We start from the raw sequence: 26,209 nt of genomic DNA, 5'->3' as shown, positions 1-26,209 counted from the left end.
GACGTAAACAGTCGTAAATAAATAGCGCAAGACTTTTCCTCCGATGCTCTAACGATTCTGCCAGGGTGTGTTTAATGGCAAAAGATGACCTTCCACAAATATAATAATATAATTAATATAAAATAGCTGAATTAAATTTAAATATATGAAGAAAGAAAAAAAAAAAGATGAAATCTCGCGAGACGGATTCGAACCATCGACCTAAGGATAACAGACGAGTTAATCATACTACAGTCCTCCGCTCTACCAACTGAGCTATCGCGAGATACAGGATCTGGTGTTGCGAAATAGATATGTCATAAAAGAAATGTGAAATACTTGAGGCGACAATTGGTTGTTGAAGAGAGAGTGGAGGGAGGAATAATGTGAGTGGTGAAAGAGAAGCGGGAGGATGAGGAGGGTGCGTAGAGAGGGAGGAGAAAGTAAATGAGAGAGAGAGAGAGGGAGCGGTAACGGGGAAGAGAAGCTAAAAGAAGGTGGGAGGGGGTAAAAACAGTGGGTGGGGTAGAAGGAGCAGAGGAAGGGGAGAGAAAGGAAAACGCGATGAGAGAGGAGGAGGAGAATGTAAATGAAAGCAGGAGGGAAGCGGAAAGAAAAGACGAAAGAAAGTGGGAGGGTTGGAAGGAGGAGAAGGTTAAGAGACGGCTGGAGAGAGAGAATGAGAGAGAGAGAGAGGGGGGGAGAGAAGCAGGAGGAGCAGAAGCAAAACAGACAACAGGATGGAAAGAGAAAAAGCAGGAAAAAGACAGCAAGAGGGGGAGAAAGGGACCAGGAGGTCATCTTTCCCTCTTCCTCTGCTTGTCTTTTTCTGCTCCCCCTCCTCCCTCCGTTCCTCATCTCCCCTTCAAAGTGGCTCTCCAGCATGGCTGCAGTAAAGGTACTGAAATAAGTAACAAAAAAAAGTAATAATAATAAATAAATATGAATCTCGCGAGACGGATTCGAACCACCGACCTAAGGATTACAATTTGTATATAACTTCTCACTACAGTCCTCCGCTCTACCAACTGAGCTATCGCGAGAAACGAGAGAACAGGGTCTCTGTTAGTTTGATCATAAGAAATGTGAAATTAACGCGACGACAGCTGTTCAGTTTTGTGTGCGACAAGGAAACGGTGAAGAAGAGAGCACACGAAAGAGAAATTAGGGGTCTTGGGGTACATAGGGCCGGTTGTCTGGTTTCCTAATATTCCTCGAGAGAAAAAGGAAAACGCATTTCCAGTTAAGTGGACTGGAGCAACGCAAAATAAAGCGTTTTCCTCAAAAACAGAACGAAACGCCCGGTCCGGGAATCGAAATCACATTCTTATGATCAGGAGCGCAACACCCCTTACCACAACGCCACGTGCCTTCACGTAACTGTTATGTCGAAATCGATTATATTGATCCTGTTTGTCGACTTACTCTAACACTCAAGAATGATTAAAGTTGAAGCCGACTCAGGTACACTAACTAAATACCATCCCACAATAAGGACGTCAACGTTAAAATGCACAGCTGCTGCCGACGAAGGCCGGTTAGCTCAGTTGGTTAGAGCGTCGTGCTAATAACGCGAATGTCGTGGGTTCGAGCCCCATACTGGCCATATATCTTTTTATGTTTGCAATCTTTTATGTTTGTGCAGGAGTACTTGTATGCTTAAGAACGTCGCTTTGCAACCCACTGCTTTCACGTTCAATCCCAAAGTTCGTACCATGAATAAGTGATCGAACAAATACCTTGTCGATCAATATGGTAGACGGAAGTTGTGTTAAGACGGCGAGCTGGCAGAATCGTGAGCACGCCGGGCGAAATGCTTAGCGGTATTTCGTCTGCCGCTACGTTCTGAGTTCAAATTCCGCCGATGTAGACTTTGCCTTTCATCTTTCGGGGTCGATAAATTAAGTACCAGTTACGCACTGGGGTCGATATAATCGACTTAATTCATTTGCCTGTCCTTGTTTGTCCCCTCTATGTTTAGCCCTTGTGGGTAGTAAAGAAATAGGTATTTCGTTTGTCTTTACGTTCTGAGTTCAAATTCCGCCGAGATCGACTTTGCCTTTCATCCTTTCGGGGTCGATAAATTAAGTTTCAATTTGGTATTGGGGTCCCTCTAATCGACTGGCTCAATCCCGCAAAATTGCGACTCGTAGAATTCAAACTGACGGAGCAAATACTAATACTACCCAACATAAATAACTAAATACTACCCAACGCTCCAGCTGTTCAGCCATTCACCACAATAATGACGTCAATGTTAAAATGCGCAGCTGCTGCCGACGAAAGCCGGTTAGCTAAGTTGGTTAGAGCGTCGTGCTAATAACGCGAATGTCGTGGGTTCGCGCCCCATACTGGCCAAATTCATTTTTTTTTTAAATTTATGTTTTTGTGTATAGGAATCGTTACGTAGTCAAGAACTTCGCTTTGCAACCACCTGATTTCAGATTCAATCCCACTTCGTGAATCATTAAGTATCATTTTGTGTAGCCCCGGGGCGACCAATGCCTTCCCAGTTAGTCTGGTAGACGAAAACTGTATTGAAGCCCATGCCGTCCCACCACCGCTTGGCAACGAGAGTCGGTTTGTTTACCTCTCCGTGACTTGACGTTTCGGCATAAAGACCGATGGAATTGAACTACACTTACAAAAATATATTAAGCGAGTTGGGTCAACAGATCCCCTCAAGACTGCTCCGGTATGGCCGCAGTGCAACGATCGAAACGTGTTAAGGATAAAAGGAAGAAATTTCAGATGAGAAAGAAAAAAATGACAACTCTCGCGAGAAGGATTCGAACCACCGACCTAAGGATTACAGGTATATACAAATTCAACTACAGTCCTCCGCTCTACCAACTGAGCTATCGCGAGATATGCTAACGTCCGCTATAAAATTGTTTAGTCATAAGATATTTGAAATTTAAAGCCTCGATAGCTGTCCGGTATCGGGTTTGACAGGGAAACGAGGAGGAGCAAAGATGAATGAGAAGAAATTAAGGGTCTTAGAGCACATGGGACCGGTTCCTTGGTTTCCATGGCATCTCAGTGACTAAGATCACAATATCGTGAAAAAGGGATTATTCATTTACAGCTAAATTAACCAGGGCGCAATTAGAAATTATCTGTTTTGCTCAAGAACTAAACGCGTCACTCGGTCCGGAAAGCGAAACCACAACGCGTCACTCGGTCCGGAAAGCGAAACCACAACGCCACCCATCTCGACATACATGCGCAAAATCCTGGTTTAGGCACGCCATGTAACCATTCGTAAGTTGTTTATTTTTTCTAACTTTCACAAAATTTTTGCGAATGTTTTCTATTCACGGGAATTCGTTCATTTACGCAAAACAAAATTTTTTTTTAAACTTAAATATCCCCTCTCTCCCATCCACTAAAAACACCCTAAAATTTCCATTCTTTTTCGAATTTTTTTGTTTTTAAATCTTAGTTTTTCAATACGGACATTCCGAATCTGCATATTTGTTTCTGGTTTTATTTTCAAAATAAAAATTTGAAATCCAAAATCAAAAACTTAACGAAAATTTTTTTTTAAACAAACGCGCATGCGCATGGCCTATTATCGCTTCTGGCACAATGCATATAACTGGTGAAAACGTCTTTAATTTTTGGTATTTTCCCAAAACTTTTGCGATGTGTGTTCTACATACAGGACCTCGTACTATTATGCAACAAAAAGTAGTTTTTCGATAAAAATCCCCCACCAACGATTGCTCAAATTACACTTAACCCCTATTGATCAGGCAGGTATTGGAGACCCTGGGGACATTGATGGGATTAATCCACATAGATTTCATGATAGGTATTCTTTTATTCTTCTATTCTTCTATTTGTCTCAGTCATTTGACTGCGGCCATACTGGAACACCGCCTTTAGTCGAAGAAATCGACCCCGGGATTTTAGGGCCGTCGCCAAGCCCCTGCAACCCCCGCAGTTGAGGGGCCCCATGTTAAGATCAAAGTACGTAGATGACTCATCTGCTTACTTTGGTTAAGATTTTGAACAAGAATGAAACTATGTTAGCTGAAAATTTCAAGAAATAAAATGGGGATACATTGTACCTGCAAAAGTTCTTGTAAAAATATTACTTTGAACCACGAACGTGTACCAGACTTTGTGGATTGTCTATGATATCTAGTGAACACGAACTAGGCTCTCAGCTTCATTATTCTGAACTGATCGATGACTCTGCGAAGTGGAAAGTGTTCCGTGTTTGTCTTTGAAAGTTGCCTGGATTATAAAAGTGCTCTTTTATTCATATCTGTGAGTTTTACCTATTGAAATTTGTAACAGACCCAAATAAATTTAACTTATTGTATTTTTAGAGATGTTCTTTAGAATAACGCGAAATATTGAACTATTGAATAAAGTAAAATATAACTATGAATAAAAGGTGCGTAGATTATGAATTTTGATTGAAGGGATGGGGCCTCGAAACAAAAAGGTTGCAAGGGGCCTCTAAAACTCACGCAACAGAGCAGCCATCGTAAGGCTAGTACTTATTCTATCGGTCTCTTTTACAGAACCGCTAAGTTACGGGGACCTAAACACAACAACATCGGTTGTAAAGCGATAGTTGGTGGAGGGGGGCAAACACAGACGCATAAACACATATATATATACGACGGGCTTCTTTCAGTTTCCGTCTACCAAATCCACTGACAAGTCTTTGGTCGGCCCGAGGCTATAATAGAAGACACTTGGCCAAGGTACCACGCAGTGGGACTGAACCAGGAACCATGTGATTGGGAGGCAAGCTTCTGACCACCCAACCACGCCAGCACATAAAAGATAATTCATTTTAATAGCATACTTTTTCTATTAATAAATACTTTTTGTTACACACGCGCGCGCGCACGCGCTTGGTGCGGAGGCGAGGAAAGAATTTAAATTACAAAAAGTATTTTTTTGCTTAAATCCCAGCAATGGATCTCCCTTGCGCGCATCATCATTCCATTAAATGTTTCTGGGGAGAAATATATTGAGAAGCATCAATACATGTCAGAGAGATAAATATACGAGGTAAGTATTAGGTGGTCGTGGGATGTGCTTAAAACAACAGCTAAATCTTCCTTAAATCACACACCTTTTCGTCTGGAAATTATTTTGAAAATAAACACAGAAACAAATTGCAGATTCGGAATGTCCATGTTTTAAAATTACGATTTAAAAATAAAATTTTCGAAAGAGTGGATATTTTATGCGGGTGGGGATAAAATTACAAATTTAGAACAAAAATGTTTTTTCTTCTTTTTTTTTTTACAAAGTAACGAAGGATCATATGGAATGGCTCAAGACGAATTCTGCTCTTTGGGAAAATCGATTATATTGATTTCGTCAGTTGAATTACTTTATCAATTCCACAATGATTAAAGTTGCGGCCACCTTGGTAAAATTCGAACTCGGAGCGTAAAGAGAAATAATGCTACCCAACGTTTTACCTTTTCAGCCACCGTAGAGTCGTTCCATGTTCGATAAGCCTAGTACTTACTCTATCGGTCTCTTTTACAGAAACGCTAAGTTACAGGGACCTAAACCCAACACCAGTTGTCAAGCGATAGTGGGGGGGGACAAACACAGATACATAAACACACACACACACACACACACACCAACACATATATATATATATTATATATATATATATATATATATATATATATATATATATAACGGGAAGCTTTATGAAAATAACAAAAGACGAAGGCAGGTGAAAACAAACGAACAATTGTATTAGTATGGCGCTCAGGAAAATAAATAAAACAAGTCTTTAACGTTTCGAGCCTACGCTCTTCAACAGAAAGATACAAGAGAGAGAAAAACACAGAAAGAAAGAGAGAAAAAAATGCGTGCAGTAGCTAACGAATCAACATGGCGATCTGATTTCGGCCAGAGGTCAAAGATCAAACATGAGACGCGAGAGCGAAATAAGGGGAGATAATAGGGTTGATAAACGGGTTGAGGGACCAGCTAAAAGTGCGTGGGAGGGGTCTGGATGTGTGTATGTATAGGGTTGGTGTATGTATTAGTATGTATAAGGGTGTGTGTGTGTGTGTGTGTGTGTGTGTGTATGAGAGAGTATTAGTGCGTAAGATTGGTCTGGACGTGTGTATGTATTAGTATGTATTAGTATGTATTAGTACGTATTGGTATGTATAGGTATGTGTGTGTGTGTGAGAGAGTATAAGTGCGTATGCGGGGTCTGGACGTGTGTATGTATAGGGTTGGTGTAAGTATTAGTATGTACTAGTATGTATTAGTACGTATTAGTATGTATTAGTTGGTGTGTGTATTAGTATGGCACATCATATGTGATGTGATGTGTAAAGTCATGTGGTGTAGTGAGGAGAAGAGGGGGAGGGGAGAAGAGGGGGAGGGGAGAAGAGGGGGGGGAGGAGAGAGGGGGGAGAGAAGGGAAGGGGAAGAAGAGGGGGAGGAGAAGGGGAAGAGGAGAGGATGGGGGAGAAGGAGGAGAGGAGGGGGGTGAAGGAAGGAAAGAGGGAGAGAGGGAGTGAGGGAGCAGAGGGAAGGGGAAGAGGGAGGGAGAAAGAGGGAAGAAGGGAAGGGGAGTAGGGGTGAAGGATGAAGGACTGAAGAAGTAGGGGTCGGGGGGGAGAAAGGATAGGTAGGAGGGGGGAGAAGGGGGGTTAGATGAGGAGGGGGGGAGAGTTGAGACCAAATGGCGTATAAGAGCGAAGAGAGAAGATTAATTCCTGTTCACGGCGCAAACGGGAATCCGGATGGCCTCTGTGTAAGGACAAACCGAACACAGATAGGTGTTGCAAGGAGTGGCCGGTGGAGCGGAAATGGCGTGAGACCGGTGTGTCGTTCGCAAGGTGGATGTCACGAAGGTGTTCCGCGAACCGGTCAGCCAAGCGGCGTCCCGTTTGTCCGATGTACAAGGAATTGCAGAGAGAGCAAGCGATGCAATAGATAATATTGCTGGAGGTGCAGGTGAAGGAGTGGATGATGGGATAGGGTCGATGGTGGGTGCTAGTGAGGCGGGTGGTGTTGGAGAGGTAAGGGCAAGTGCGGCAACGTGGGCGGGAGCAGGGGAACGAGCCGGGTTGGGAGGTAGGGTCAGGAAGGAGCTATGGACCAAAAGGTCTCGAAGGTTGTGGGCTCGTTTGAAAGAGGGGAGGGGTCGGTTAGGGAAGAGGTGTGAAGTGGACGGGTCGGACTGGAGATGACGGAAAGCTCGAAGAATGGTGCGTTGGAGACGTAGGGTCGTGGGGTGGTAAGTGAGGGGAAAAGGGAGGCGGGAGACTACAGGGCGGGTTCGGGGAGAGAGAGCAGATACACGGTCCACGGACCGTGCTCTGGCAAGGGCGGTGTGGATAGTGGTGAGGGGGTATCCACGTAGGGTGAAGTGGTGAGCCATACGTTGAGACTGAGTCTCAAAGTCATGGTCGTCACTACAGAGCCTACGTAGACGGAGGAATTGGGAATAGGGGATGAAAGCTTGGTGTGTTCTGAGTGGGAGGAAGAGAAGTTGAGGTATGAGTGTGAGTCTGTGTGTTTTGTAGTGAATGGAGGTGGTAAGAGTGGAGTGAAGAATGCTAACCGAAATGTCGAGGAAGGAGACAGAGGTGTTGGAGATAGTGGAAGTGAAGTGGAGGGCTGGATGGAAAGATTGGACGAAAGAGAGGAAGGAATCTAGATGTTCGCGGGAGAGTGAGGTGGCACCGATAATGTCGTCAATATAACGACCATATAGTTCAGGAGTGGGACCAGTGAAATTAGAGAATATTTGGGCCTCAACATAGCCAACGAACAGGTTCGCATAGTTGGGGCCCATTCGGGTTCCCATGGCCACTCCCGAGACCTGATGGTAGAACTCGCCCGCGAACGAGAAGCAGTTCAGAGTAAGGACAAGTTCGGCCAGACGAATGAGTGTGGAGGTGTCAGGTACAGGGTTAGAGCGGAGGTCAAGAAAGTGTCGAAGGGCCTGCAGTCCTTCGTGGTGAGGGATAACAGTTATAGAGGCTTTGGATGTCCATAGAAAAAGGATTTTGGAGGAGCCGGGAGGAAAGGAGAAAGAGTTGAAAAGCCGGAGAGCATGGTTTGGTATCGTGGATGTGGGAGGGAAGAGATGCCACTAGGGGGGCAAGGACAAGGTCGAGGTATTTAGAGATGAGTTCCGTGGGGCAGTTACAGGCGGAGACGATGGGCGGGCCAGGGTTGTTGGGTTTGTGGATTTTGGGGAGGAAGTAAATGTGGGGGGGACGTGGGGTTCGCACAATTAGGTTGGATGCGGTGCGGGGGAGACGGAGGACGAGATGAGGTCTTGGACGGTAGAGGATACCGTCTGTTGGTAGCTACGTGTGGGGTTAGAGGGCAGAGGGGAATAGAAGGAGGTGTCATTGAGTTGGCGGATATATATATATACGATGGGCTTCTTTCAGTTTCCGTCTACCAAATCCACTGACAAGGCTTTGATCGGCCCGAGGCTATAATAGAAGACACGCTCGATAAGTCAACCAAACGCTCAATAAGTCAACGAAGGCCGGTTAGCTCAGTTGATTAGAGCGTCGTGCTAATAACGCGAATGTCGTGGGTTCGAGCCCCATACTGGCCATATTCTTTCATATTTGTATTTTTTTACACAGACATAGTTCCTTTCGCAGCCACCTGCTTTCAGATTCAATCAATCGTAAGCTTTTTGTTGCCCCGTGTGAACTAATGTCTTCCCAGCGGATATGGTGTGCGGAAACTATGTGGAAGCCCGTCGCGTATGTGTGTATATGTCTTTGTGTATCCTGTCCCGCTAACGCTTTACAACCACGGCTGGTTTGTTTGCATCCCCGCTGTCTGGCGTTTCGGCAAAACGACCGATAGAGTAGTACCACACTTTGAAAGTGTACTGAGTGGATAGCTCGACTGAACACGCCCAGGACAGTGCTTCAGCATGGACACAGTCCAATGACCTAAACAAGTAAAAGACAAAAGAAAGAAAAGAAATTTAAATATTAAAAAAAAAAAAATCTCGCGAGACGGATTCGAACCACCGACCTAAGGATTACAGCCACATGTAACTTCACACTACAGTCCTCCGCTCTACCAACTGAGCTATCGCGAGACAACAGAATTCGTAAAGTAAAATAATTGTGACAGTACTACTTGAGAACAGTGGTCCCAGTGCGCGCACTCGCGTATCTGCGCTAGCTAGTCATAACTAGTCGATCTTTACTTTGTGTTTTTGTGTTTTATTTATTTTGTTTAAAAAATTATTTACTTTGTGTTTTTGTGTTTTATTTACTTTGTTTAACAAATTTTTTTTACTTTGTGTAAAAAGATTTATTTATTTTGTGTTTTTTTACTTTGTTAGGTAGTCGTTGTAGGATCGACTAGTCACGACTATCTAACGCGAATGCGCGACAACGCGAGTGCGCGCACCGGGACCACTCTTTTCAAGTAGTACCAATTGTCACATAAGGAATTTAAAGTTAAAGCTTCGACAGTTGTGAAGTGTTGGATGCGACAAGTAAACAGCGAAGAAGAGGAAAGCAAAAGAAAGAGAAATTAAGGGTCTTCAGGCACATGGGGCCGCCGACCCGGTTTCCATGATGTATAAGTAGCCGAGACCCCCGACATTCCAGGTAAACACAGGGTTACTCATTCACAGCTAAGAAGACTGGAGCAACGTAAAATGAAATATTTTACTCCACGTCCGGGAATCGAAATCACATTCTTACGATCAGGAGTGCAACACTCCTAACCACAACGCCACGAGCCTTCACGTAACTGTTTTGTCCAAATCGATTATATTGATCACTAGCACTATGACCCGGCAACGCCGGGTCATACTGCTAGTGCATGCATATACATCTGCGTGCGTGCGCACATACACGCGAGTACTGTCCAAATCTCCGACCAATCACATACAGCTAGCTGGCATTCAATTGGCGTATCAAGTTTCGGGCATTTTGATTGGGTTTTGGATAGAAAATTCACAAAAAAGTCACTTCTACTGATTTTTTAATGGCTTTGCGGGGTGACTGGGGAAATGTAAAGATGTGCACGACCACCCTTGGGTGATTTTGAATGACCATAGAAAGTGCGAGCTCTCTAACTGAAAAATTGTGGATTTGTATAAAGGACAGACACACACACACACACACACACACACACACACACACACACACACAGACTTTTTGCCGTTTATATATAGAGAGATGTTAGTTGACTTACTTTAACACTTCAGAATGATTAAAGTTGAAGTTGAACTCCCAGCGTGAAGTGCAATAACAAAATACTACCCATCGCTCTATCGTTTCCTCCCATTCAACACAATAATGACGACTATATTAAAATTATTAATCGCTTCTAAGAGGCCGGTTAGCTCAGTTGGTTAGAGCGTCGTGCTAATAACGCGAATGTCGTGGGTTCGAGCCCCATACTGGCCATATACTCATACTTTTTCGTGCTTATATATATTTTGTTTTTTGTGTGTGTGTGTGTGTGTGTGTGTTAGCATTTTTGTATGGGGTAAGATCTTTGCAACCACGTCATTTCAGTTTCAATCCCACTGCTTGTATTATAGGTGTCTTCCTCTGTGGTCCCGGGCGGTCCGATTCTTTGCCCAATAGACAGAAACTGTGTGGAATCCTGTTGAATGTGTGTGTGTGTGTGTGTATCTTTGTGTATGCCATCCCCAACAGTTGACAACCACATTTGGTTTGTTTACGTCCCCGTAACTTGGAGTTCGACATAAATAACCGGTAGAATAGTACCAGACTTTAAAAATGTACTGAGTGCATTTGCTCCACTGAACACCTCCTCAGGTAGATGTTCCAGCATGGTCACAATCGAACAACAGAAACAAGTAAAAGATACAACCAAGAAATTTAAGTATTTACAAAAAAAAAAAAAAAAATCTCGCGAGACGGATTCGAACCACCGACCTAAGGATTACAGGTAATTACAATTTCATACTACAGTCCTCCGCTCTACCAACTGAGCTATCGCGAGACACGACCATTGCTTCTTAACTAGTTTAGTCAGTCATAAGAAATACGAAGTTAAATTTGTGGTAGCTGTTTCTCTCTCTCTCTCTCTCTCTCTCTCTCTCACTCTATCTCTATCTCTATCTATCTATCTATCTATCTATCTCAATATTTCCCTCTCTTTCTCTCTCTCTCCCTCTCTCTCTCTCTATCTATCTATCTATCTCTTTCTCTCTGTATGCAAGTGTGAATTTATCAATCTTTCTATGTATACAGGTAACTCTCTCTCTCTCTCTCTTTCTCTCTCCCTCTCTCTCTCTCTCTCATCTATCTATCTATCTCTATCTCTCTCTTTCTCTCTGTATGCAGGTGTGAATTTATCAATCCTTCTATATATACAGGTAACTCTCTCTTTCTCTCTCTCTCCCTCTCTCCCCCCTCTCTCTCTCCCTCTCTCCCTCCCCCCCCTCCCCCCCCCCTCTCTCTCTCTCTCTCTCAATACATACGATTATCTATCTGTCTATCGTTTCCTGAATGTACAGCTGTCTATCTGGCACTCTGTGTACGCAGGTATCTCCCTATCTATCAAAAAAAGGTATCCCTTCATCTGTCTTTGTACAGGTGTCTATATGGCAGTCAATGCACGCAGGTATCTCTCTATCTACCTATATACAGGTACCCGTCTGTTGATCTGTCTTTCTATATAGTCGACTATCGAGCTGTCTAATTCTTCTGTCTGCCTGACTATTTGCCAACTTTTTTGTCTGTGTACCTGTCTATCTGTCTGGTTCAGACACAAGAAAGAAATATTTTAATTAAAAGAAAAAAAAAGAAAAACTAACATGACAAGGCCGGTTAGCTCAGTTGGTTAGAGCGTCGTGCTAATAACGCGAATGTCGTGGGTTCGAGCCCCATACTGGCCACATATCTTTTTTATATCTTTATTCTTTGCAACTATCTGCTTTCGCATTCAATCCCACAGTTCGTACCGTGAATAAGCGTCTTCTATATCTCCTTGCGAATACATACTTTCGCAGTGAATCTGGTAGACGGAAACTGTATGGAAACCCGTTATGTGTATAAGTGTCGTTGTGTATGCCGTTTCACCCACACATGGTCTGTATGCTTACGTCCCTGTAACTTAGATTTTGGATCTTTTCGGTTTGAACGGCAGTTTTTTTCTAGCGGTGTCATATGAAATTGTCACCCATAATTATGACCCTAGTATCAATCTATTGCATTTCAATCTGTTTTAGAGTTAGGGTTAGGGTTAGGGTTATGGGTGGGGGGGAGGGTATCTTTTTTTCTTCACAAATGTAAATAAACCCAATCTGTCTCTTAAACGAGGGACATATTCATACGGCACAGAATGATTTTACCTCAATGGACGTAATGATTGGTTGAAATTGCAGAAATTGAAGACAAAAACAACAAATATCTTACAAACTATAGAATTTTCTCAAGAAAGCCAAGAGAAAAAGATGTTTTATAAACACATTCTACCAGTATACGAAGTTTAAAATTTTTTAGTTACCTAGAAATTATGTTAAAAACTGCCGTTCAAACCCAAAAGATCCTAGATTTTCGACAGAATTTACGATTAAATAGTACCACACCAAAATACACTGAGTTTGCTCGACTTAGGCACCTCACGAAAGTGCTCCAGCATGACTGCAGTCCTACAAGCGGAACAAGTAAAAGATAACAGGAAGAAATATTTTAAGTTAAGAAAAAAAAATACCTACACGGATCTCGCGAGACGGATTCGAACCATCGACCTAAGGATGTCAGACGCTTAACTAACACACTACAGCCCTCCGCTCTACCAACTGAGCTATCGCGAGACACTAACAGTTTCTTCTAGAATAGTTTAGTCCTAAGAAATGTAAAAGTAAACCTACGCCAGCTGTTTGATATTATATGAGAGAAGGAAGGCTGCCGAGCTGGCAGAAACGTTAGCATGCCGGGCGAAATGCGTAGCCGTATTTCGTCTGCCGTTATATTCTGAGTTCAAATTCCGCCGAGAATCGGGGTCGATTAAATAAGTACCAGTTACGAACTAGGGTCGATATAATCGACTTAATCCGTGTGTCTGTCCTTGTTTGTCCCCTCTATGTTTAGCCCCTTGTGGGTAGTAAAGAAATAGGTATTTCGTCTGTCTTTACGTTCTGAGTTCAAATTCTGTCGAGGTCGACTTTGCCTTTCATCCTTTCGGGGTCGATTGAATAAGTACCATTTACGCACTGGGGTCGATGTAATCAACTTAATCCGTTTGTCTGTCCTTGTTTGTTCCCTCTGTGTGTAGCCCTTTGTGGGTAGTAAAGAAATAGGTATTTCGTCTGTCTTTATGTTCTGAGTTCAAATTCCCCGAGGTCGACTTTGCCTTTCATCCTTTCGGCGTCGATTGAATAAGTACCAGTTACGCACTGGGGTCGATATAATCGACTTAATCCGTTTGTCTGTCCTTGTTTGTCTCCTCTGCGTGTAGCCCCTTTTGGGCAGTACAGAAATAGGTATTTCGTCTGTCTTTATGTTCTGAGTTCAAATTCCACCGAGGTCGACTTTACCTTTCATCCTTTCGGGGTCGATAAATCAAATACCAGTTGCGTACTGCGGTCGATCTAATCGACTGGCACACACACCCAAAATTTCGGGCCTTGTGCCTAGAGTAGAAAAGGATTACGTGAGAGAGAGAAGCAGAGAAGACGAGGAGGAGGAGGAAGTTTAGGATGCGGCAAGCGGAATAAGGAAAGGTTTAGAGGGGAGGGGGAATGTGTTGGTGTGTAACACACGTAAGGAAACGGAGACGGAATACAGCAGTGTTTAAGAAAGACCTGGAAATCTATTTATATTTATTTATCTATCTGTCAGTCTCACGTTTAATGTCCTCCCTCCCTCCCCATCTCCCCCTTGTTCCATTTATCTATCTATCTATCTGAATAAACACGTGCATACACATAGCTACCTAGCTATTTGCTTGCAGGTGTTTATTTATCAGCCTGTTTATGCTTACAGGTAACTCTGTCTCTCTTCAAAGTTGAAGCCGACTTTCATAGAATTTGAACTCATAGCGTAAAGACCACAAAATACTACATAAACGAGCTACCTTTTCAGCTATTCCCCAGAATAAGGACATTAATGTTGAAACGGTTTGTCGGTTGTCGAAGGCCGGTTAGCTCAGTTGGTTAGAGCGTCGTGCTAATAACGCGAATGTCGTGGGTTCGAGCCCCATTCTGGCCATGTACATTTTATCTTTGCATTTTTTTGCGCAGACATGCTTGTATGGTTAAGGATTTCCCTTTGCAACCACCTACTTTCACGTTCAATCCCAAAGTTCGTACCATGAATAAGCGTCGTCTTCTATAGTCCCGATCGTGCCAATTCTTTGTCAGTGAATCTGGTAGACGAAAACTGTGTGGAAGCCCGTTGTGTATATATAGATGTATATCTATCGATGTGTATGCCATCCCACACAACGGGAGTTAGTCTGTCACCGTACCCTGGCATTTCGGCAGAAAGATGGAGAAAATAATACCTCACAAAAATATATATAATTCCACTTGACCACCTGAAGAAAATGTTCCAACGATCGAAACAAGTAAAAGTTAAAATTAAGAATTATTTTAATTAAAAAAAAGAACAAACAAACAAAAAATAAGACACGAATCTTGTGAGAAAGATTTGAACCACCGACCTGAGGATGTCAAACGTTTAAATACAAACTACTATCCTCCGCTCCACCAACTAAGGTATCGCCCAGACACGGAAACATCGCCTCTAAACTAATTTAGTCATAAGAAATGTGAAGTTTGTTGATCTGTCTTTGTATAGGTGTCCATATGAGTGTCTATCTATTTATTGGTCTCTATTTATAAATGAAGGTGTCTATCTGTAAGCTTCTTTCTCCCAGTCAGTCTATCTGTCGGTCTCAGTACACGAGTGTCTTGCCCAACTATTATCCAATCAACGTTAGCTTTAACTTCACATATCGGATCTTTTTAAAAGACTCGTTGTATTCTATAGCCTGTATTCAGCTGTTTATTACTTTGTTACATCGACTCCGGAAGCAGAGCAAGAATAGGAAAGTTATCTCCATGTCATTTGAATTCTGAACATTAAATTTAACGAGATGCGTCTAACTAAATAGCCGCAAAGCATTTCGTCCCATGATCCAACGATACCGCCAGCCATCACCATCACCACCTGCTGTTTTTTAAATCCACCGAAATAAAATTTAATGGAAACACTGATACATAGACAGATACACACATGCTCGGAATACATACAGAGGCAGAGACAAAAATATAAAAAGTTCATTGAACTTACTTGACAGAACCTACTTGACAGACAACTCCACAATGATTAAATCTGAAGCCGACTTTCGTAGAGCTTGAACTTACAGCGTAAAGACAAATGACAAAATACTACTGAACCATTTAGATGGTCAGCCATTCCCACAATAAGGACGTCAATGTTAAAACGATTACGGAATGGCCGAGGGCCGGTTAGCTCAGTTGGTTAGAGCGTCGTGCTAATAACGCGAATGTCGTGGGTTCGAGCCCCATACTGGCCATATAGCTTTTTTTTTATATATATTTGCATTCTTTTGCGCAGGTATAGTTGTATGATTAAGAACTTCGCTTTGCAACCATCCGCTTTCACATTCAATCCCACAGTTCGTACCGTGAATAAGTGTCTTCTGTATCTCCTAGAAAGTCTATACCTTCTCAGTGAATCTGGTAGACGGAAACTGTATGCAATCCCGTGGTGTGTATATGTCTCGTTGTGTTTGCCGTCCCACCGACACTTGGCAACTGGAATTACTGTGTTTTCGTACCCGTAACTTCAATTTTCGGTAAGACGTCCGATGAAATAGTACCACACGAAAATATACTGACAGCGTTTACTCGACTTATGTACTCCACAAAATAGTTTCAGCATGACCGCAGTCATACAACTGGAATCTGAATAAACACGTGCATACACATAGCTACCTAGCTATTTGTTTGCAGGTGTTTATTTATCAGCCTGTTTATGCTTACAGGTAACTCTGTCTCTCTTCAAAGTTGAAGCCGATTTTCATAGAATTTGAACTCATAGCGTAAAGTCAAGTGAAAGATAAGATAAAGAAATGTTTTACTTAAAAAAAAAAAAAAACACGAAACACGCGAGACGGATTCGAACCACCGACCTAAGGATGTCAGACGTTTAATTAACAAACTACAGTCCTCCGCTCTACCAACTGAGCTATCGCGAAACACACTGTCACCACATGTGAAAATAGTTTAGTCCTAAGAAATGTGAAGTTAAAAATACACCAGCTTTCTGATATAATGTCAGAGAAAGAAACAGGGAGGATGGGGAGGAGGATGACGACGACGTGGTGGAGGGGCAGGTGAGGAGGCAACTGGAATAATGGAAGATTTAGAGGGGAGGAGGGAATATGCTATTATGTAATACGTGTAAGAAAACGGAGACGGAATATAGCAGTGTTTAGGATAAATTCGTAAACCTTTCTATCTATCTATCTATCTATCTGTCATTCAATCGGTCTTTCTATTTCACTCCATCCCCCCCCTCTCTCCTCTCTCTCTCTCACTCTCTCTCTCTCTCTCTCTCTCTCTCTCTCTCTTTCTCTCTCGTTCTTTATCAGTCTGTTTATGCTTACAGGCCACTCTGTCTCTCTTCAAAGTTGAAGCGTCCTTGCGTAGAATTTGGACTCAGAGCCCAAAGACAAATAACAAGATACTACGCTCAAGCTTTTCTGCCATTCACCAAAATAAGGACATCAATGTTAAAAGTGTTTATCTCCCACGAAGGTCGGTTATCTCAGTTGGTTAGTGCGTCGTGCTAATATCGCAAATGTCGTGTGTTCGAGCCCCATGCTCGTTACAGCTTTTTGAGCTTGCATTCTTTTTGCGCAGGGTTGTATGGTTAAGGACTTCCTTTTGCAACCACCTGCTTTCACATTCAATCCCAAAGTTCGTACCATGAATAAGCGTCGTCTTCTATCGTCCCGATCGAACCAATGCTTTGGCAATGAATCTGGTGGACGGAAACTGCGTGGAAGCCCGTTGTGTATATATGGGTGTATATATGTCAATGTGTATACCTATTTCTATTTCTTTATTACCCACAAGAGGCTAAACATAGAGGCGACAAACAAGGACAGACTTACGTATTAATTCGATTACATCGACCCCAGTGCGTAACTTGTACTTAATTTATCGACCCCGAAAGGATGAAAGCCAAAGTCGACCTCGGCGGAATTTGAACTCAGAACGTAGCGGCAGACGAAATACTGCTAAGCATTTCGTCCGGCGTGCCAGCTCGCCGCCCTAATGTCAATGCGTATACCGTCCCACCAAACGGTTCACAACGGGATTTGTTCTGTTTAAGTCCCCGTAACCTAGCATTTCAGCAAAACGACCGATAAAAAATACAATACAAAAATATAGAGTGTATTTGCTCGACTTGAACACTTCAAGGTGTTCCATCAAGGCCGTCCAACACTCGAAACACGTAAAAATTAAAATAAATAATTATTTTGATTAAAAAAAGAACAAACAGAAAAACAACGATACCAGCAGCCATCTTCATCACCGCCACCTGCTGTTTTTTAAAATCCACCGACTTAGAATTTCACGAAAACACTGATACATAGACAAATACACACATGCTCGGAATACATAAAGAGGCAGAGACACAAATATTAATGTTGAATGAACTTACGCAGGCGACATGGGCGTTAGAACACTCTCTCTCTCTCTCTCTCTCTCTCTCTCTCTCTCTCTATCTCTCTCTCCCTCTCTCTCTCTCTCTCTCACACCGCACACCCTCCACACACACCCTACACCCTCCACACACACTTAGTGTGGAGACGGGAAAGAATTTAAATTACAAGAAGTTTTTCTTTCTTCTGAATGATCCAAAAAAAAAACTTTTACGGGGTTAAATGGGACGCTTAAACAAGAAGTTCGGCCCTTTCGAGAAATCAATTGCATTGATTCCTTTACTTGACTTACTTTAAAAACTCCACAATGGGTAAAGCAGAAGCCGACTTTCGTAGAGTTTGAACTTAGAGAAGAAAGAGAAATAACAAAATACTACCCGACCATATAAAGTTTCAACCATTCCCACAATAAGGACGTCAACGTTAAAACGATGCCTAGTTATCGAAGGCCGGTTAGCTCAGTTGGTTAGAGCGTCGTGCTAATAACGCGAATGTCGTGGGTTCGAGCCCCATACTGGTCACATTATCTTTTGTAGTTTCATTCTTTTCGCAGGCATGGTTAAGGACTTCCTTTTGCAACCACCTGCTTTCACATTCAATCCCAAAGTTCGTACCATGAATAAGCGTCGTCTTCTATCGTCCCGATCGAACCAATGCTTTGGCAATGAATCTGGTGGACGGAAACTGTGTGGAAGCCCGTTGTGTATATATGGGTGTATATCTGTCAATGTGTATACCTATTTCTATTTCTTTATTACCCACAAGAGGCTAAACATAGAGGCGACAAACAAGGACAGACTTACGTATTAATTCGATTACATCGACCCCAGTGCGTAACTTGTACTTAATTTATCGACCCCGAAAGGATGAAAGCCAAAGTCGACCTCGGCGGAATTTGAACTCAGAACGTAGCGGCAGACGAAATACTGCTAAGCATTTCGTCCGGCGTGCCAGCTCGCCGCCCTAATGTCAATGCGTATACCGTCCCACCAAACGGTTCACACGGGATTTGTTCTGTTTAAGTCCCCGTACCTAGCATTTCAGCAAAACGACCGATAAAAAATACAATACAAAAATATAGAGTGTATTTGCTCGACTTGAACACTTCAAGGTGTTCCATCAAGGCCGTCCAACACTCGAAACACGTAAAAATTAAAATAAATAATTATTTTGATTAAAAAAAGAACAAACAGAAAAACAACGATACCAGCAGCCATCTTCATCACCGCCACCTGCTGTTTTTTAAAATCCACCGACTTAGAATTTCACGAAAACACTGATACATAGACAAATACACACATGCTCGGAATACATAAAGAGGCAGAGACACAAATATTAATGTTGAATGAACTTACGCAGGCGACATGGGCGTTAGAACACTCTCTCTCTCTCTCTCTCTCTCTCTCTCTCTCTCTCTCTCTCTCTCTCTCTCTATCTCTCTCTCTCTCTCTCTCTCTCTCTCTCTCTCCTCTCTCTCTCTCTCTCTCTTCTCTCCTCTCTCACCTCACCGTCTCACTCATCTCTCCTCCTCTCTCCCTCTCTCTCTCTCCACACTCCCTCCTCTCTCTCTCCTCTCACACCGCACACCCTACACACCCTACACCCTCCACACACACTTAGTGTGGAGACGGGAAAGAATTTAATACAAGAATTTTTCTTTCTTCTGAATGATCCAAAAAAAAACTTTACGGGGTTAAATGGGACGCTTAAACAAGAAGTTCGGCCCTTTCGAGAAATCAATTGCATTGATTCCTTTACTTGACTTACTTTAAAAAACTCCACAATGGGTAAAGCAGAAGCCGACTTTCGTAGAGTTTGAACTTAGAGAAGAAAGAAAATAACAAAATACTACCCGACCATATAAAGTTTCAACCATTCCCACAATAAGGACGTCAACGTTAAAACGATGCCAAGTTATCGAAGGCCGGTTAGCTCAGTTGGTTAGAGCGTCGTGCTAATAACGCGAATGTCGTGGGTTCGCCCCATACTGGTCACATTATCTTTTGTAGTTTCATTCTTTTCGCAGGCATGGTTAAGGACTTCCTTTTGCAACCACCTGCTTTCACATTCAATCCCAAAGTTCGTACATGAATAAGCGTCGTCTTCTATCGTCCCGATCGACCCAATGCTTTGGCAATGAATCTGGTGGACGGAAACTGTGTGGAACCCGTTGTGTATATATGGGTGTATATCTGTCAATGTGTATACTATTTCTATTTCTTTATTACCCACAAGAGGCTAAACATAGAGGCGACAAACAAGGACAGACTTACGTATTAATTCGATTACATCGACCCCAGTGCGTAACTTGTACTTAATTTTCGACCCCGAAAGGATGAAAGCCAAAGTCAACCTCGGCGGAATTTGAACTCAGACGTAGCGGCAGACGAAATACTGCTAAGCATTTCGTCCGGCGTGCCAGCTCGCCGCCCTAATGTTTTCAATGCGTATACCGTCCCACCAAACGGTTCACAACGGGATTTGTTCTGTTTAAGTCCCCGTAACCTAGCATTTCAGCAAAACGACCGATAAAAAATACAATACAAAAAAATATAGAGTGTATTTGCTCGACTTGAACACTTCAAGGTGTTCCATCAAGCCGTCCAACACTCGAAACACGTAAAAATTAAAATAAATAATTATTTTGATTAAAAAAAGAACAAACAGAAACAAACGATACCAGCAGTGCATCTTCATCACCGCCACCTGCTGTTTTTTAAAATCCACCGACTTAGAATTTCACGAAAACACTGATACATAGACAAATACACACATGCTCGGAATACATAAAGAGGCAGAGCAAACAAATATTAATGTTGATGAACTTACGCAGGCGACATGGGCGTTAGAACACTCACTCTCTCTCTCTCTCTCTCTCTCTCTCTCTCTTCGTCTCTCCATCTATCTCTCTCTCTCTCCTCTCTCTCTCTCTCTCTCCTCTCTCCTATCTCCCTCTCTCTCTCTCTCACTCTCTCTCACCACTCCTACCCTCCTCCTCTCTCTCCCTTCTCTCCTCTCTCACACACACCCTACACCCCTACACCCTCCCACACACTTATTGTGGAGACGGGAAAGAATTTATTACAAGAAGTTTTTCTTTCTTCTGAATGATCCAAAAAAAAAACTTTTACGACGGGTTAAATGGGACGCTTAAACAAGAAGTTCGGCCCTTTCGAGAAATCAATTGCATTGATTCCCTTACTTGACTTACTTTAAAAACTCCACAATGGTAAAGCAGAAGCCGACTTTCGTAGAGTTTGAACTTAGAGAAGAAAGAGAAATAACAAAATACTACCCGACCCTATAAAGTTTCAACCATTCCCACAATAAGGACGGTCACGTTAAAACGATGCCAAGTTATCGAAGGCCGGTTAGCTCTTTGGTAGAGCGTCTGCTAATAACGCGAATGTCGTGGGTTCGAGCCAACTGGTCACATTATCTTTTGTAGTTTCATTCTTTTCGCAGGCATGGTTAAGGACTTCCTTTTGCAACCACTGCTTTCACATTCAATCCCAAAGTTCGTACCATGAATAAGCGTCGTCTTCTATCGTCCCGATCGAACCAATGCTTTGGCAATGAATCTGGTGGACGGAAACTGTGTGGATCCCGTTTGTATATATGGGTGTATATCTGTCAATGTGTATACCTATTTCTATTTCTTTATTACCCACAAGAGGCTAAACATGAGGCGACAACAAGGACAGACTTACGTATTAATTCGATTACATCGACCCCAGTGCGTAACTTGTACTTATTTATCGACCCCGAAAGGATGAAAGCCAAGTCAACCTCGGCGGAATTTGAACTCAGAACGTAGCGGCAGACGAAATACTGCTAAGCATTTCGTCCGGCGTGCCAGCTCGCCGCCCTAATGTCAATGCGTATACCGTCCCACCAAACGGTCACAACGGGATTTGTTCTGTTTAAGTCCCCGTAACCTAGCATTTCAGCAAAACGACCGATAAAATACAATACAAAAATATAGAGTGTATTTGCTCGACTTGAACACTTCAAGGTGTTCCATCAAGGCCGTCCAACACTCGAAACACGTAAAAATTAAAATAAATAATTATTTTGATTAAAAAAGAACAAACATAAAACAACGATACCAGCAGCCATCTTCATCACCGCCACCTGCTGTTTTTTAAAATCCACCGACTTAGGAATTTCACGAAAACACTGATAACATAGACAAATACACACATGCTCGGAATACATAAAGAGGCAGAGACACAAATATTAATGTTGAATGAAAACTTACGCAGGCCGACATGGGCGTTAGAACACTCTCTCTCTCTCTCCTCTCTCTCTCCCTCTCTCTCTCCTCCTCTCTCTCTCTCCCTCTCTCTCTCTCTCTCTCATCACCGCCCACCCTCCACACACACCCTACACCCTCCACACACACTTAGTGTGGAGACGGGAAGGAATTTAAATTACAGAAGTTTTTCTTTCTCTGAATGATCCAAAAAAAAAACTTTTACGGGGTTAAATGGGACGCTTAAACAAGAAGTTCGCCCTTTCGAGAAATCAATTGCATGATTCCTTTATCTTGACTTACTTTAAAAACTCCACAATGGGTAAAGCAGAAGCCGACTTTCGTAAGTTTGAACTTAGAGAAGAGAATAGAAATAACAAAATAACTACTACCCACACATATAAAGTTTCAACCATTCCCACAATAAGGACGTCAACGTTTAAAACGATGCCAAGTTATCGAAGGCCGGTTAGCTCAGTTGTTAGAGCGTCGTGGCAATAAACGCGAATGTCGTGGGTTCGAGCCCCATACTGGTACATTATCTTTTGTAGTTTCATTCTTTTCGCAGGCATGGTTAAGGACTTCCTTTTGCAACCACCTGCTTTCACATTCAATCCCAAAGTTCGTACTATGAATAAGCATCGTCTTCTATAGTCCCGATCGAACAATGCTTTGGCAGTGAATCTGGTGGACGGAAACTGTGCGGAAGCCCATTGTGTATATACGAGTGTATATCCGTCAAAGTATATGCTGTGACACCCAACGGTTCACAACGATTTTGGTAAATCGACCGATGAAATAATACCACACAAAAATATGAAGAGTCTGTTTGCTCGACTTGAACACATCAAGAAGGTGCTCCAGCAAGGCCGTACTCCAACGATCGAAACAAGTAAAAGTTAAAATAAAGAATTATTTTAATTTTTCAAAATAACAACAAAAAAACAAAACACGAAACTCGTGAGAAAGATTTGAACCACCGACCTAAGGATGTCAAACGTTTAAATAGAAACTAGTCCTCCAATCTACCAAGGTATCGTCCAGACACGGAAACATCGCCTCTAAACTAATTTAGTCATAAGAAATGTGAAGTTTGTTGATCTGTCTTTGTATAGGTGTCCATATTAGTGTCTATCTACTTCTTCGTATCTATTTATAAATCAAGGCGTCTATCTGTAAGCTTCTTTCTCCCAGTCAGTCTATCTGTCGGTCTCAGTACACGAGTGTCTTGCCCAACTATTATCCAATCAAACAATAGCTTTAACTTCACATATCGGATCTTTTTAAAACACTCGTTGTATTCTGTAGCATGAATTTAGCTGTTTATTACTTTGTTACATCGACTCCGGGAGGAGAGAAAGAATAGGAAAGTTATCTTCATGTCATTTGAATTCTGAACATAAAATTTAACGAGATGCGTCTAAGTGAATAATGGCAAAGCATTTCGTCCGACGCTCCAGCGATACCGCCAGCCATCACTATCACCGCCACCTGCGGTTTTTTTTAAATCCACCGACTGAAGCTTGGAATTTCAAGAAAACATTGATACATAGACAGATACACACATGCTCAGAATACATACAGAGGCAGAGACACAAATATTAATGTTGAATGAACTTGCGCACGCGACTTCAGTGTTATAAGACACTCTCTCTCACTATCTATCTATCTATCTATCTATCTATCTATCTATCTATCTATCTATCTATCTATCTATCTATCTATCTATCTATCTCTCCCTCTCTATCTCCCTCTCCCTCTCTATCTCTCTCATACGAACACACACGCACACACAGTGTGGAGGCGGGAAAGAATTTAAATTACAAAAAGTTATTTTTTCGTGTGAATGTTCCAAAAAGAAAAGAATTTTGCGGGGTTAAATGGGACCCTTACACAAGAAACCCTGCCCTTTTGAGAAATCGATTATATTGATTCCCTTAGTTTACTTACTTGAAAAAACTCCACAATGATTAAAATAGAAACCGACTTTTGTGGAATTTGAACTCACAGCATAAAGACAAATAACAAAATACTACCCAAATGATAAGACGGGTGGCTTCTCGAAGGAGGCCGGTTAGCTCAGTTGGTTAGAGCGTCGTGCTAATAACGCGAATGTCGTGGGTTCGAGCCCCATGCTGGCCACATAGTTTTTTATATCTTTATTCTTTTGCACAGGTATGCTTGTATTATTAAGAACATCGCTTTGCAACCATCTGCTTTCACATTCAATCCCACAGTTCGTACCGTGAATAAGCGTCTTCTATATCTCCTTGCGAATCAATACTTTCTCAGTGAATCTGGTAGACGGAAACTGTATGGAATCCCGTTGTGTGTATATGTGTCGTAGTTTATGCCGTCCCACCGACACTTGGCAACTGGAGTTACTGTGTTTTCGTACCCATCACTTGGATTTTCGGCAAGTGACCGAGTTTGCTCAAGTTATGCACCCCACAAAATGGTTCCAGCATGACCGCAGTCTTACAACCGGAACAAGTGGAAGATAAAGCAAAAAAATATTTTAATTTAAAAAAAAAACATGAATCTCGCGAGACGGATTCGAACCACCGACCTAAGGATGTCAGACTTTCCAATAACAAACTACAGTCCTCCGCTCTACCAACTGAGCTATCGCGAGACACAGACACGCTGTTTCTAAAATAGTATAGTCCCAAGAAATTTGAGGTTAAACCTACGCCAGCTTTTTGGTATTATATGCTAAAAAGAAACAGTGAGGAGGAGGACGAGGCTGCAAGTGGAATAAGGGAAGATTTAGAGGGTAGGAGGGAGTATGTTAATTTGTAAGATATGTAAGGAAACGGAGACGAGGTATAGCAGAGTGTAGGAAAAACCCAGAAACCTTTCTTTCTATCTATCTATCTATCTATCTATCTATCTATCTATCTATCTATCTGTTTGTCTGTCATTCAATCTCTGTCTTTCTATTTCCCTCCCTCAACCCGTTCTCTCTCTCTCTCTCTCTCTCTCTCTCTCTCTCTCTCCCTCTCTCTCTCTCTTGTTCTATACCTATTTGTATGCAGGTGTTCATTTATCAGTCTGTTTACGCTTACAGGCAACTCTGTCTCTCCTCAAAGTTGAAGCCGACTTTCGTGGACTTTGAAATCTCAGCGTGAAGAGATATAACAAAATACTACCCAACGACCTAGATCTTTTCTGCCATTCACCACAATAAGGACATCAATGTTGAAAATTCTGAAATCCAGCAAAGCCGGTTAGCTCAGTTGGTTAGAGCGTCGTGCTAATAACGCGAATGTCGTGGGTTCGAGCCCCCATACTGGTCATGTAGCTTTTTGTCGTTTCATTCTTTTGCGCAGGCATGGTTGTATAGTTAAGAACTTCCGTTTGCAACCACCTGCTTTCACATTCGATCACAAAATTCGTAACATGAATAAACGACGTCTTCTATCGTCCCGATCGAACCAATGCCTTGTCAATGAATCTGCTAAATGGAAACTATTTGGAAGCCCCTTGTGTATATATGGGTGTATGTCTATCGATGTGTGTGCCGTCCCACCAACGCTTCGTAACGGGAGTTAGTCACTTTACGTCCCTGGCATTTCGGCAAAAGGACCGATAAAATACTACCACACAAAAAATATTGATTTGGTTTGCTCGACTTGACCACTTCAAGAAGGTGCTCCAGCAAGGCCACAGACCAACGATCGAAACAAGTAAAAGATTAAATTTTAAACAATGTCAAAATCAGCCACCACTATCGCCTCGACATTTCTGCTCAATGCCCAAGGCATCAGCCCTTCCACCAATATATTTTTCTTTAATACTATTCTTTGAGTCTTTATGCCGAAACGCCAAGTTACGGGGACGTAAACAGACCAACGCCCATTGTGAAGCGTCAGATCGAGCCCAGTACGCAATTGGTACTTAATTTATCGACCCTGAAAGAATGAAAGGAAAAGTCGAAAATAAAAGAGTGTAAGCTTAAGAGAAAAAAGAGGATATGGCCAGTATGGGGCTCGAACCCACGACATTCGCGTTATTAGCACGACGCTCTAACCAACTGAGCTAACCGGCCTTCGTTATGTTAGCCATCATTTTGACATTGACGTTGAGAAGTATTTTATTCCTCTTTGCGCTGTGAGTTGAAATTCTACGAAAATTGCTTTCAACTTTAATCATGGTGGAGTTGTTAAAGTAAATCGGCTAAATGTAATCGATTTCTTGAAAGGGCAGGAATCTTGTTTAAACGTCCCATGTAACCCTCAGAACTCTTTTATTTCTGGAAACATTCACAAGCCAAAAAGA

The 26,209-nt window shown here is 42.4% G+C and overlaps 19 non-coding genes across 19 annotated transcripts; 11 read left to right on the top strand and 8 right to left on the bottom strand.

Annotated features, from left to right (window-relative positions):
- Positions 1–173: 173 nt before the first annotated feature.
- On the bottom strand, positions 174–265 carry Trnay-gua. The gene is given in 2 exon segments: positions 174–209; positions 229–265. It is a non-coding gene; the product is annotated as a tRNA-Tyr (tRNA).
- Positions 266–926: 661 nt separating this feature from the next.
- Positions 927–1,022, bottom strand: Trnay-gua. Its single transcript has 2 exons — positions 986–1,022; positions 927–962 (listed from the first exon to the last, which is right to left on the bottom strand). It is a non-coding gene; the product is annotated as a tRNA-Tyr (tRNA).
- Positions 1,023–1,511: 489 nt separating this feature from the next.
- Positions 1,512–1,585, top strand: Trnai-aau. The gene has a single exon. It is a non-coding gene; the product is annotated as a tRNA-Ile (tRNA).
- Positions 1,586–2,263: 678 nt separating this feature from the next.
- Trnai-aau lies at positions 2,264–2,337 on the top strand. Its single transcript has one exon. It is a non-coding gene; the product is annotated as a tRNA-Ile (tRNA).
- A 416-nt stretch (positions 2,338–2,753) lies between these two features.
- On the bottom strand, positions 2,754–2,847 carry Trnay-gua. The gene is made up of 2 exons: positions 2,811–2,847; positions 2,754–2,789 (listed from the first exon to the last, which is right to left on the bottom strand). It is a non-coding gene; the product is annotated as a tRNA-Tyr (tRNA).
- Positions 2,848–8,498: 5,651 nt separating this feature from the next.
- Trnai-aau lies at positions 8,499–8,572 on the top strand. The gene has a single exon. It is a non-coding gene; the product is annotated as a tRNA-Ile (tRNA).
- A 406-nt stretch (positions 8,573–8,978) lies between these two features.
- Trnay-gua lies at positions 8,979–9,073 on the bottom strand. The gene is made up of 2 exons: positions 9,037–9,073; positions 8,979–9,014 (listed from the first exon to the last, which is right to left on the bottom strand). It is a non-coding gene; the product is annotated as a tRNA-Tyr (tRNA).
- A 1,253-nt stretch (positions 9,074–10,326) lies between these two features.
- Trnai-aau lies at positions 10,327–10,400 on the top strand. Its single transcript has one exon. It is a non-coding gene; the product is annotated as a tRNA-Ile (tRNA).
- Positions 10,401–10,870: 470 nt separating this feature from the next.
- On the bottom strand, positions 10,871–10,965 carry Trnay-gua. Its single transcript has 2 exons — positions 10,929–10,965; positions 10,871–10,906 (listed from the first exon to the last, which is right to left on the bottom strand). It is a non-coding gene; the product is annotated as a tRNA-Tyr (tRNA).
- Positions 10,966–11,789: 824 nt separating this feature from the next.
- Positions 11,790–11,863, top strand: Trnai-aau. The gene has a single exon. It is a non-coding gene; the product is annotated as a tRNA-Ile (tRNA).
- Positions 11,864–12,690: 827 nt separating this feature from the next.
- Trnay-gua lies at positions 12,691–12,784 on the bottom strand. The gene is made up of 2 exons: positions 12,748–12,784; positions 12,691–12,726 (listed from the first exon to the last, which is right to left on the bottom strand). It is a non-coding gene; the product is annotated as a tRNA-Tyr (tRNA).
- A 1,322-nt stretch (positions 12,785–14,106) lies between these two features.
- Positions 14,107–14,180, top strand: Trnai-aau. The gene has a single exon. It is a non-coding gene; the product is annotated as a tRNA-Ile (tRNA).
- A 1,259-nt stretch (positions 14,181–15,439) lies between these two features.
- On the top strand, positions 15,440–15,513 carry Trnai-aau. Its single transcript has one exon. It is a non-coding gene; the product is annotated as a tRNA-Ile (tRNA).
- A 2,607-nt stretch (positions 15,514–18,120) lies between these two features.
- Positions 18,121–18,194, top strand: Trnai-aau. Its single transcript has one exon. It is a non-coding gene; the product is annotated as a tRNA-Ile (tRNA).
- Positions 18,195–19,595: 1,401 nt separating this feature from the next.
- Positions 19,596–19,667, top strand: Trnai-aau. The gene has a single exon. It is a non-coding gene; the product is annotated as a tRNA-Ile (tRNA).
- Positions 19,668–23,996: 4,329 nt separating this feature from the next.
- Trnai-aau lies at positions 23,997–24,070 on the top strand. Its single transcript has one exon. It is a non-coding gene; the product is annotated as a tRNA-Ile (tRNA).
- A 399-nt stretch (positions 24,071–24,469) lies between these two features.
- Positions 24,470–24,563, bottom strand: Trnay-gua. Its single transcript has 2 exons — positions 24,527–24,563; positions 24,470–24,505 (listed from the first exon to the last, which is right to left on the bottom strand). It is a non-coding gene; the product is annotated as a tRNA-Tyr (tRNA).
- A 589-nt stretch (positions 24,564–25,152) lies between these two features.
- Trnai-aau lies at positions 25,153–25,227 on the top strand. Its single transcript has one exon. It is a non-coding gene; the product is annotated as a tRNA-Ile (tRNA).
- A 678-nt stretch (positions 25,228–25,905) lies between these two features.
- Positions 25,906–25,979, bottom strand: Trnai-aau. Its single transcript has one exon. It is a non-coding gene; the product is annotated as a tRNA-Ile (tRNA).
- Between the last annotated feature and the right edge of the window lie 230 nt (positions 25,980–26,209).

This window comes from Octopus sinensis, linkage group LG4 (assembly GCF_006345805.1).
Source record: "Octopus sinensis linkage group LG4, ASM634580v1, whole genome shotgun sequence".
NCBI classification, from domain to species: domain Eukaryota; kingdom Metazoa; phylum Mollusca; class Cephalopoda; order Octopoda; family Octopodidae; genus Octopus; species Octopus sinensis.
This window is presented reverse-complemented; position numbering and strand designations above follow the sequence as displayed.